The 10,520-nt window shown below is 40.5% G+C and overlaps 1 long non-coding RNA gene across 1 annotated transcript; it reads right to left on the reverse strand.

Moving 5' to 3' along the window:
• Positions 1-6,610: 6,610 nt before the first annotated feature.
• LOC146974669 (uncharacterized) lies at positions 6,611-10,007 on the reverse strand. The gene is made up of 4 exons (XR_015037564.1): positions 9,927-10,007; positions 7,580-7,711; positions 7,381-7,470; positions 6,611-7,278 (listed from the first exon to the last, which is right to left on the reverse strand). It is a non-coding gene; the product is annotated as an uncharacterized LOC146974669 (long non-coding RNA).
• Positions 10,008-10,520: the final 513 nt, after the last annotated feature.

A 10,520-nucleotide genomic window follows, 5' to 3' on the forward strand; every position in this document is an offset into this window, starting at 1 on the left:
CCTCCCTCCTTCCCTACCTCCTCCTTCCATCCCTCTTCCTCCCTCCTTCCCTCCCTCCCTCCTTCAATCCTTCTTCCTCCCTCCTTCCCTTCCTCCCTCCTTCCCTCCCTCCCTCCTTCCATCCTTCTTCCTCCCTCCTTCCCTTCCTTTTTAAGGGTTAAACTCTACTTTTTTTTTTTCAGTGCTGTGATGCGATTTTTAACGTAAAACTTAAGACTTAGCCAGTTTCTATTTCGAAGGGCTTTTCTTTCACTGTCAAGGCACTTGTCACAGTCCCTTTTTCCAGGAACCCGACATGACTCTATGAAGGACATCATGTGCCTTTCCACTGGCAGCGACCTCATCCTTCTCCCACATCCTTTTTTTGTTAGGTTGTCGCCCTATACACCAACACACAACACAAACAAAGTAGCTCTCGTTAATTTACTTATTTTTTGGCAGCCAATCTTGAAATTAAAATTTTAAAAACTTTACCTTTCAACCTCGTCAGAGGTTTGTGAGGATCCTGTTGTGATACTATTTTTCTGTGGCTCACATCTGACCCTGCTGTCTCACTTTCCTCTGTTGTGACAGAAGTTTCTAAAAACCAAAGACAAAAAAAACAACAACTAATTACTGACATGCAAGTAGGAGGGAACCAGATGTGGCAGGTGTCAAACATGCGGCCCGTGGGCCAGAAACGGCCCACCAAGGGGTGCAATCCGGCCCACTTTCTTCCTTCCGTCTGTCCTTCCTCCCTTTCTTCCTTCTGTCCATAGTGCGAATTACAGGGGGGTTTGGGGGGGTTTGACCCCCCTAATTACGACTTCAACCCCCCTAAAAGAAGTACAAATAACAGATAGGGGGGGTTGAAACATGTATCTTTCTTATTAGTAATCATAAATACTACAATATACAGTATTTCCATAGTCATGCCAGGAAAATGCTTGTAGTAAAATTTCAGACACCCCTAGTGGACTAAACCATTTCATTGTCTTTGCTAGGGTGTGTGTGCATGGGTCTGAATTTCGGCAGTTTAGATCTAGAATATTTTGTTGGTGACTACAAAAATTGTTTGTGTGGTACATTATGTGCCGCATGAACTGTAAAATTGTGTAAAATTTGGTTTATCATCATCTACAGACTGTAGACATTTCATTGAACAAGCAAGATACTGTAAGACTTCTGTTAACTCAAGCACGCGCCTGCGCTGTACTGCGCGCTGTGTAAAATGTTGACCCCCCCAATTGTCATTGTATAATTCGCACTCTGCTTCTGTCCTTCCTTCCATCTGTCCTTCCTACTTCCTTTTATCATTTCTTTGGTCCTTCCTCCCTTTCTTTCTTCAGTCCTTTCTTCCTTCCATCTGTCCTTTTATCCTTTCTTTCTTCTGTCCTTTCCTTCCTTCCATCTGTCCTTTTATCCTTTCTTTCTTCTGTCCTTTCCTTCCTTCCATCTATCCTTCCTCCCTGCCTTCCTTCCATCTATCCTTCCTCCCTGTCTTCCTTCTGTCCTTCCTCCCTGTCTTCCTTCTGTCCTTCCTCCCTGTCTTCCTTCTGTCCTTCTTCCCTTCCATCTGTCCTTCTTCCCTTCTGTCCTTCCTCCCTGACCTGACTTCCTTCTGCCCTTTTAACCTCTTTCTTCCTTTTAACCTCTTTCTTCCTCCTGCCCTTCCTCCCCTTCTTCCTCCTGCCCTTCCATCTGTCCTTCCTACTCCCTTTTATCCTTTATCTGTTCCTTCCTTCCCTTCTTCCTACCATCTGTTCTTCTTCCCTTTCTTCCATCTGTCCTTCCTACCTTTCTTCCCTCCATATTTCCTTCCCTCTTTCCCTCCATATTTCCTTCTTTCCCTCCATATTTCCTTCCTTCTTTCCCTCCATCTTTTTAATGATCCCACATCAGATCAAATTGGTCTGTATGTGACCCTTGAATGAAAATGAGTTTGACACCTCTGTTTTAGAGTGTTTAGTGTTTTAGTGTGTGTATTTTATGGTTCATTTACTTAATGGTAACAGTTTGTTGATCGTTTGAGGCAGTAAATCAACAGCTGATTAGCAGCAATTGACCCTTTGTCAAGGCCCCGCCCCCCACGGTTACTGTTGCTAGGTTGGACAAACAATGGTCACGGAAGGGTTAACTCCCATTGGAAACCATTGAAAATTAGGCAGATTTAAATTGCTTGTAAAGAAAATTTTAATTAACTTATACATCAGAAAAATAGTGTCCATGATAGAGGACAGACGTGGCTCAATAGCGATTGAACGGGCATTACCTGACTTTTCCGAAAAATGGGGAAAAATCATTGTTTTGGTCACTCACTAGCTAGTAGCTAACGACGCTAGCTAACGTTAGCTACAAGCTAACGCTTAATCTCCGCCGATCTCCCGTTTCTCCTCGTAAAACTTCACAAAGTTCAAAAGACATTAGCAGCGGTAATGTTACGTTTGCTAGATAACTTTGAAGGTATTAGATCTTCTCTGTTTATGAACACGACCAGAGAGTAGACTGGGGGATGAATGAGCTTCAATAGCACAAAGTACAGCCAGGGAAAACAGACTCACTTCTCATGAGGACTGCACACAACAACAACAACAAACAAAACTTTGCAGTTAACCCCTGACCTATGCCTAGAGCTCCCCCTAGTGGACCACCCCCAAACCCTATTATTAAGCTCAACTAACAGAAGGTTAAAGTAGCCTAATATGTTATGCAGTACACATGGGCCAAGTAGCCTATGTTTATTGATGTCTTAGGTTTGGGGAATGGGATAAAAATGACTCCAGGAATACGTTCCAGATATTGTGAGTCGCTATTGCAGGAACCCCAGGCACATTTTAACCATATTGAAAAATTATTAAGTAGTTTTTGCCAAAAAAAATTGCTGTCTACCTATCTTGTTTCATAGGGTTTCATTCCAGGGTTGTCCAACCTTAGAATGTTGTGCAACATGTGACATGGGGAGAAGCGCTCTGATTGGTGGATCAGCAGACCAATCAGAAGGCCAACAAAGGGTCAATTAATTAACAAATTGCAATTATTTTTATGAATTATGTGTAGATATTTGAATGATACAGAATGAGAACTTTGCTTTCATACAGAATTGATCATTTTCTTTCACCTACTCATTTTAGACAAGAAATTTGAATACCTTGATTTTGTTATTGATTTTTTTTTGCATTGTGTTGTTCAGTTAATAGTTGTGGACTGAACTAAACATGCTGACCCACAGATTTGACTTCATCTTTTGAGACAACCTTATATACAAAATATGTCACCCATGGAGTCGGCCCACACTCCACGTGTAACAATACACATTGTAAGATTAATTCTGATGTGTTTACAACGCCTCTCAAGGCAATGAAATTAAATTAAGTCAGCTGATCTCAATCCAACCAAGCATATTTTTCACTGATTAAAAGACAAATCTGAATGTAGAAAAGAACTTTCATCAAGTATCAAAATAATTCTAATATTTATAATGACAATGGTATGTCCAATTATTCTAATGATCTCTGTGACTCTGTCTATTTCTCTGTCTGTCTCTATCCCTCAGTCTCTCTAATTCAAAGTCCTTAATTAGCAGGACTATTTGAATACAGTGTTGCCAAAGCTGTAGGAAGAACAGATGTTTAAAAAAATAAGTGTCTGTCTCCAAATACAACCTGTTGTGAATTCCCTGCTGTGAGGAGTACACGTCACAGCAAGCTGCTTCACGCAGAGACTGATGGACTGTTTGCGCATGCGCAGTGTGTTCAATAAACTTCGGTGCAGTTACCTGGTTGAGTTACCTTCTGCCGATCACCAGTGCTTTCCTTCATCTCTTTGTACTGTACAACAGTGTGCGTCGGTGATGATGTAAGTTACGTGATGAATGAATGTTGTTTATATTTCATATGTGACGAGAGCTAATAATATTAGCTGGGTAATATGCTCGTTTGCTCGTTAGCTTAGCATTTAGCATGTCTTACCGAGCCCCATAGAATACGTTCGACATGTAACTCAGTTAATTATCATACATTTATTTTCTTCTGTGAATGTTTATTTAGCGGTGTAGCTGCCGTTCATTGAAGCTGCTATTGACCGGATCGGTAGTCGACGGGGCTGTTTCAGTCTAGCTTGGTCACGTGACCTGCCTGCTGCGCCAGGCCATTGTGTTCATTAATGATCCTACAGTGCCTCCTACTGGCGATTTGCAGTATGACACGTTACTCACGTTTGTTGTAATTTGTGTTATTCTATTACTAATGCCACTGTAGTTTAATTATTATTAATGCTACTGTAAAGTAAGTTAATTAATACTGTTTATTATTGTTGTCCTCTGCAGACATCACAAACCACACAAATGTACCACAGTGTCATGTTCAATTGGATAGAGGTCAATAAATTCATCTAAAGGAGAGAAGTTGCTGCGTCTTCTCTGACCGGAGGATTAGGCCAGTATATACACAGCCAGTGTATCATCACCGAAGCTGTTCCGTTACACAACCTTTATTAAAATTTCTTACATACATATTTTAATATTTAGGAAATATCAGTATCAGAATGAACTCTTAATCAGACGACAATCAAAAAGTATTTTTTCCTTATTATATTATTCTATTAATATTTAGGATTATATATAAACACTTACCCAGTGAGTTCGACTCATAGGCTGCTTCAGGGTCATGTGGTGCCTCAGGGTCTCTGTCCTGGTCACTGTCGAGGTGCACATTCTCTGTGGAGGATCAGAAGGGGAGGGAGGAAAATTGCTAAGTGACAAATGTATCACACTGGCTGTCTCTGAGAGAGAAATCTATTCTTCAATCACATCTTGAGGATTTGCTTCAAATCAACATATTTTATCAATATTTAGGAAATATCAATATCAGAATGAACTCAAAATCAGAAAAAAGTATTTTAATACTTTTGATAGTATTCTATTTTTCTTTAGAATAAAAATAAAAAAAACACTTACCCAGTGAGTCTGACTCACATGCTACCTCAGGGTCTCTGTCCTGGTCGCTGTCTAGGTGCACATTCTCTGTGGAGGATCAGAAGAGGAGAGAGGAAAATGCATTACACACTAATAATGCCAAGGCAAATAAGCAGATTGTTTTAAATGTGGAACAATTAAATATTAGATACCTTCAGGATCAATGTTGATGTCATCAAGGGACTTGCCCTTGAATTCAGCCAGACGTCCCTGCTCCAGGGCCATTAGGACTTTGCTAATTTTCGCTAGCTGGAGTGTGCCCTCAGGAGTCTGTAAAACTGGTCTGTGCACTCTGACATCATGTCCAAGGAAATCGGCGAGTTGATCCAGTTCCGTATTATTCAGGTTAAGGACTTGGGACAAGGTTCCTGTTTGTTTACGTAACTTTGTCGAAGTTAGACTTTCTGGGCTCTTTGCGCCACAGACCCTCGCAAAGTATCGAAGACTATCAGACCCACAGTAGCAAACCAAACTGGATGGTCTTGCAAATAGGTATATGTTTTCTGGGAGAATCCCACATTCCTGTCTTTTTCTGACGAGCAGGTCCAATGCCTCTTGCATTGCTGGGGTCAAAAGTACAGGTACTTTTCTCTCCCTTTTACCTCTGATTTCTATTCTTCGGAAATGCTGACAGAGTTTCTTCTCTAGATCTGAGAGTGCAATATTCACATCCTCCTGTGAGTCTGATGGCTTGTAAGACAAATAAACAGAAAGCGGAATTTTTGACACTTCCCCAGCTCTTCGTCTGTTAAACAAAATGACTTGTGTCAAAATTACCTTTGTCAGGTCTGTATATGTCGTGAGGGCTGTCTCTGAGACAGTTTTCTGACAAGATCTTGTTGCTGAGCATCTAAATAGGAATGGAGTGTCTGCACATCTTTAGTGAATGGGAGTAACTGAGGAGTATTCCACTTAGACTCCTTCAGCGTTCTAAGTGATCCTGATGATATCAATTCATTCCACCTTGTATCATACACTCTGCGAAACGTGCGTGCTTCTTTTGCTGCACTGAAGTCACTTTGTACATTAGCACTGCTTTCAACCAACATTGAAAGCTTTTTCAAGCTGTATCCAATTTTGAGCGCCAGACTCGGGCACTTGTATGCCTGTGTTTCACAATTGTAACCTGCCATGTCTCTCACAGCCTGGACAACATGCATGAAATTTGCAGGTTTGATGTGGTCTTTGATCGTCTTCAAGGGAGTGTTTTTTCTCGAACATATTAGCAGCCTCCCCAGCTCTCTCAATTTTTGACGAATATACTCGTGTTTGCCGACATCATGTCCAAGCCTGTTGTATAAATGTTCCCCATATTCCATGATACAGGCATCAGCTTTAACAGCAAAGTATACATCATCCTGAATCATGTTGTTCAGCAGTTTCCAAAGCTGTTCCTTGACTCCAGGTGGTGGAGGTGCTGTAAATCCACAGAGGGCCTGCACACGCGTTCTGCCAGGTTTTAGTGGAATACTTGGCTTGAATTTGCAGACCTTCATGTGCTTCCAAAGTACCTTTTTTACAAAGAAGCCCTGACAATATGCACAATGTAGAAAATCCTGCACTTGAGATTCTTCTTTTGGTTGTTTGCGTGGCACAGGAGTTCCAACACCAGAATTCAACACTTCAACATTGTGTGCAAAGTTGCCCTTATTTCGCAAATGTTCGATATGCATGCGTCTTTCCTTCGAGCCTTTTGGAAAGGACACAGCCCTTGCAACCTCTGGCTTGTCTTTATGAGCACGCTCCAGATGCCTTGCCATTTTTATAAACCCCACCTTGCAGTACAAACAATACTGTTTTTTGTTATAAATTCTTGATCCATCCTCTTTTTTACAAACGGCAGGTATGGCAGGTAAAGAATCAGAGATTCCACCCAGGGAAGATGCTCCATCAGGTAGATTTTTCTCTAAATCAGTTGGTGAATCTTCCAACAGGGCTCCAGTGTCTCCCCCTCCTCTCTGTTTTGTGGCGTTACCAGTACTTGTTTGTGTAGTTGGGCAGGATACACTACTTGAACATCTCCTTCTATGTCTCTTTCCAGAGGTACTTTCTTTTCTTCTAGGTGAGCGCCCTCTCTCAGTAGTTGGCTTCAAAGAGGTATTGTCAAGTTCTTGCAGTGACAGACATTCATCTCTGACATCCACCATCTTTCCTAGGTTTGGAAATATCAGCTTATTCTTCATTTTCTGGTCAATTGAGACAATAATGTCACTTGTGTCTGTATCTTCAGAAGTATCTTCAACACTCTTGGGAATATATTCTTCTTCACTGCCATCCGAGCTGGGATCAAAGAGTTCATCTGAATCAAATTCCATCTGCTCTTTCATCTTCAGAAGAGAAAAGGAATTACATTTAAATCATACATACTTAAAGGGCAAAAAGTTAAGCACATACGTTAATATTTTCTCTACATTATGTGTGTTGCACACCTGTACACTCTTCGTCCTCCTCAACCTTGGAATGGACTGTCTGTCCTGGTCAGTGAGGGTAAGATCAGATTCAGAAGTCGGACTCCATATCTATGATGTCCAAAAAAATTTAATTTACATTTGTACCAATGTACAAGATGAAAAAGGACAATAACACAAATGTCTGGTCTAGACTAATATGTATTCAACTTCAAAATACCTGGCTGCTTCCATTTAGCTGGGAAGGACTGGTGCATGGACCTTGAGATTCATCAGAATCTGAGTAGTCTACAAGGCAAGGAATGATTTCATGTTTGTTTGCTGAAAGACCAACTTCTGGTTCATCCAAGTCCTTTAAAAGAAATAGTGGAGAATTAAAATATGAATGATGGCACACATATACACAAAATATATTGACAAACTGAGATTAAAAACCTTTGGGATCATTTACATATTTTATGATGATCGAGATCAATGTTGGCATTAAATGGATTTAAAATGGAGCCAATCGTTTTCTTGAAGCCTATTACTGTTGAAATAATTATTTTTTTAAATATATATTACAAAATGATTTGGCTAAAAAGATAACAGATGGTACCAATCACAGTCATTGTGAATGGTATGTGAAACAATTTCATATAATCTTTAAAGATTGAAGTTGATTGCGATTTCTCATGAATCTGATGCCGATAATAGAATGGTTGTGAACACTGATTTTAACTTGAATAAACGACAAGAAAGAAATTGCAACACACATTTGAATGAGGAAACAAGACAGTGCTTGGTTTGACACCAAATGTGCACTGATCTAAACTGAAACAAACATGTTTTTTAAATTATTTTTTTTAAATGTTTTGAACGTGATTCTGGTTGATGTGACGTTTGTGTAGCCTGTTTTAATACTGCAGTGATTGTTACAGCTGAAAACAAATGAATATCAAGTGTTACAGGGTTTGATTGACCTGTGATAGAAGAAGTGATGTGAACTATAGAAAGCAAAAGTAGCCCAGTGTTATAAGCTCTATGTAATATATGGTGTGTTGTTGACATTGTGAATGAAAGAGTAATATCATTATCAGTAAATGTGGAGATTATCTCTCAGCTACGGTGGTCCCCACAAATGAAGAAACACCAGACAAGTGTGTAAGATAGCAGTCACAGTAATGACTGGTTGGTCCCAACTGAATCAGCTACGATGGTCCCCCCAAATGAAGAAACACCAGACAAGTGTGTAACATAGTAGTCATAGTAATGACTAGTTGGTCCCAACTGAATCAGCTACGATGGTCCCCCCAAATAAAGAAACACCAGACAAGTGTGTAACATCAGGGTTTCCCCCAGAAAACTTGTTAAGCCCGGTGGTAGGGTGGCACCAGCGGCCCATCGGCGGGCCACCGGTGCCCAAGCGTGTTTTTTTGTGACAGGGGCCTGACCCTGACCGATGGCAGGGCCCTGTAGGGAACAGATTCATTAATGGAGCAGTAGCATTTAGCAGGTGTGATTCCATAAGGCCTTAAGATCAATGTTAAAAGTTGACTAGAAATTTGAAAATATTATCATAAACATCTGTTATTATAAGACTTTATGTAACTTAAACACCAGCTATAGCAGAGTCTTACAGAAAGGCACTCTTGAAATGCTGTTCAATCAACCACAAAAAAAAGTAGGCCTAATAATTATAATTATAAAAAAATATTTAAATAAATAACATCAACTGTTTGCATTAAAAACTAAAAAACAACTGCCTGGTGTCTCCATTGTTAAAATCTAGCCTTATTTCCATGGCTGTATTATAGATCCATCATCCATGTTTTGTTTTGTTTATTTATTTTTTACATCTGAAGTCACGTGCACATGACGTACCACGCTCTTTTTCCGGTCAGTCGTCATGGAAACGTGACACTCACGGATCTACTAGAACAAACGTGTGTGATCGCGAACTTTACGAGCTGAAAAATGAAACAATGGATCATTTTCACATCAGGTGAAAGCCCCGCGGCTCACAGGAGTCCGGAGCTCTGACGCTGCAGGGGACGACGTGCTAACAGCTAACAGCTACCAGCTAACAGCTAACAGCTGCAGCAGCTGACTGAGCCTCTGGAGCTGCGGCTCCGCTCACGTTAACGTGAACCCGGTGCGTTCCTCTCGGTCAGCTGGTGAAGCAGCGGTCGATGCTGTCTATTGTCTGATGAGCATGATGTCCGTGACGTGTCTCGTTATGTGCGACGAAGTTGTAACGTTGTCAGGTGATGAAAAAGACACCTGATCACGTGTTTATTGAGTATAAAAACTGATTAAAAAAATTAATAAACGATGCTTAGCCTGGCAGGGGGTCAAGTAAGGCCTGGCGGGCCGCCAGGCTTATAATACACTGGGGGAAACCCTGAACATAGTAGTCATAGTAATGACTGGTTGGTCCCAACTGAATCAGGAAACCAGACTGTGCTTGCAGCATGTGTAAAACCAATGATGCACTGATCTAAACTCAACCAAACAGTGTGCACAAGAGCACAGTTGTACATATTTGACTAAATATGAAACACAAAACACAATAAAGTGAGTCCTACCTGCATGATGGAGGATGATGGACTCTGTCTGGAGAGTTCAGTGTCAGCGGACTCAGCATCACATGGCTGTTCTTCTGCCTGAAATGATAAATCATCATTATTAAGCAACTAATCAAAAAAACCAAAATCATTAGACCAAATAATAAGCAACCGTTAAAGGAGAACATCAATAATTTACATAAATATCAATGTCTGTGAGTATCTGGCTCCAAGTCATATTTTTTCCACATAAGTTGAACTTGGTTCTAGTTATAATACTGCAGTGATTGTTACAGCTGAAAACAAATGAATATCAAGTGTTACAGGGTTTGATTGACCTGTGATAGAAGAAGTGATGTGAACTATAGAAAGCAAAAGTAGCCCAGTGTTATAAGCTCTATGTAATATATGGTGTGTTGTTGACATTGTGAATGAAAGAGTAATATCAGTATCAGTAAATGTGGAGATTATCTCTCAGCTACGGTGGTCCCCAGAAATGAAGAAACACCAGACAAGTGTATAAGATAGCAGTCACAGTAATGACTGGTTGGTCCCTACTGAATCAGCTACGATGGTCCCCCCAAATAAAGAAACACCAGACAAGTGTGTAACATA

Source organism: Trachurus japonicus, chromosome 14, assembly GCF_045865225.1.
Source record: "Trachurus japonicus isolate A0001 chromosome 14, Traja_1.0".
In the NCBI taxonomy this organism is placed as follows: Eukaryota; Metazoa; Chordata; class Actinopteri; order Carangiformes; family Carangidae; genus Trachurus; species Trachurus japonicus.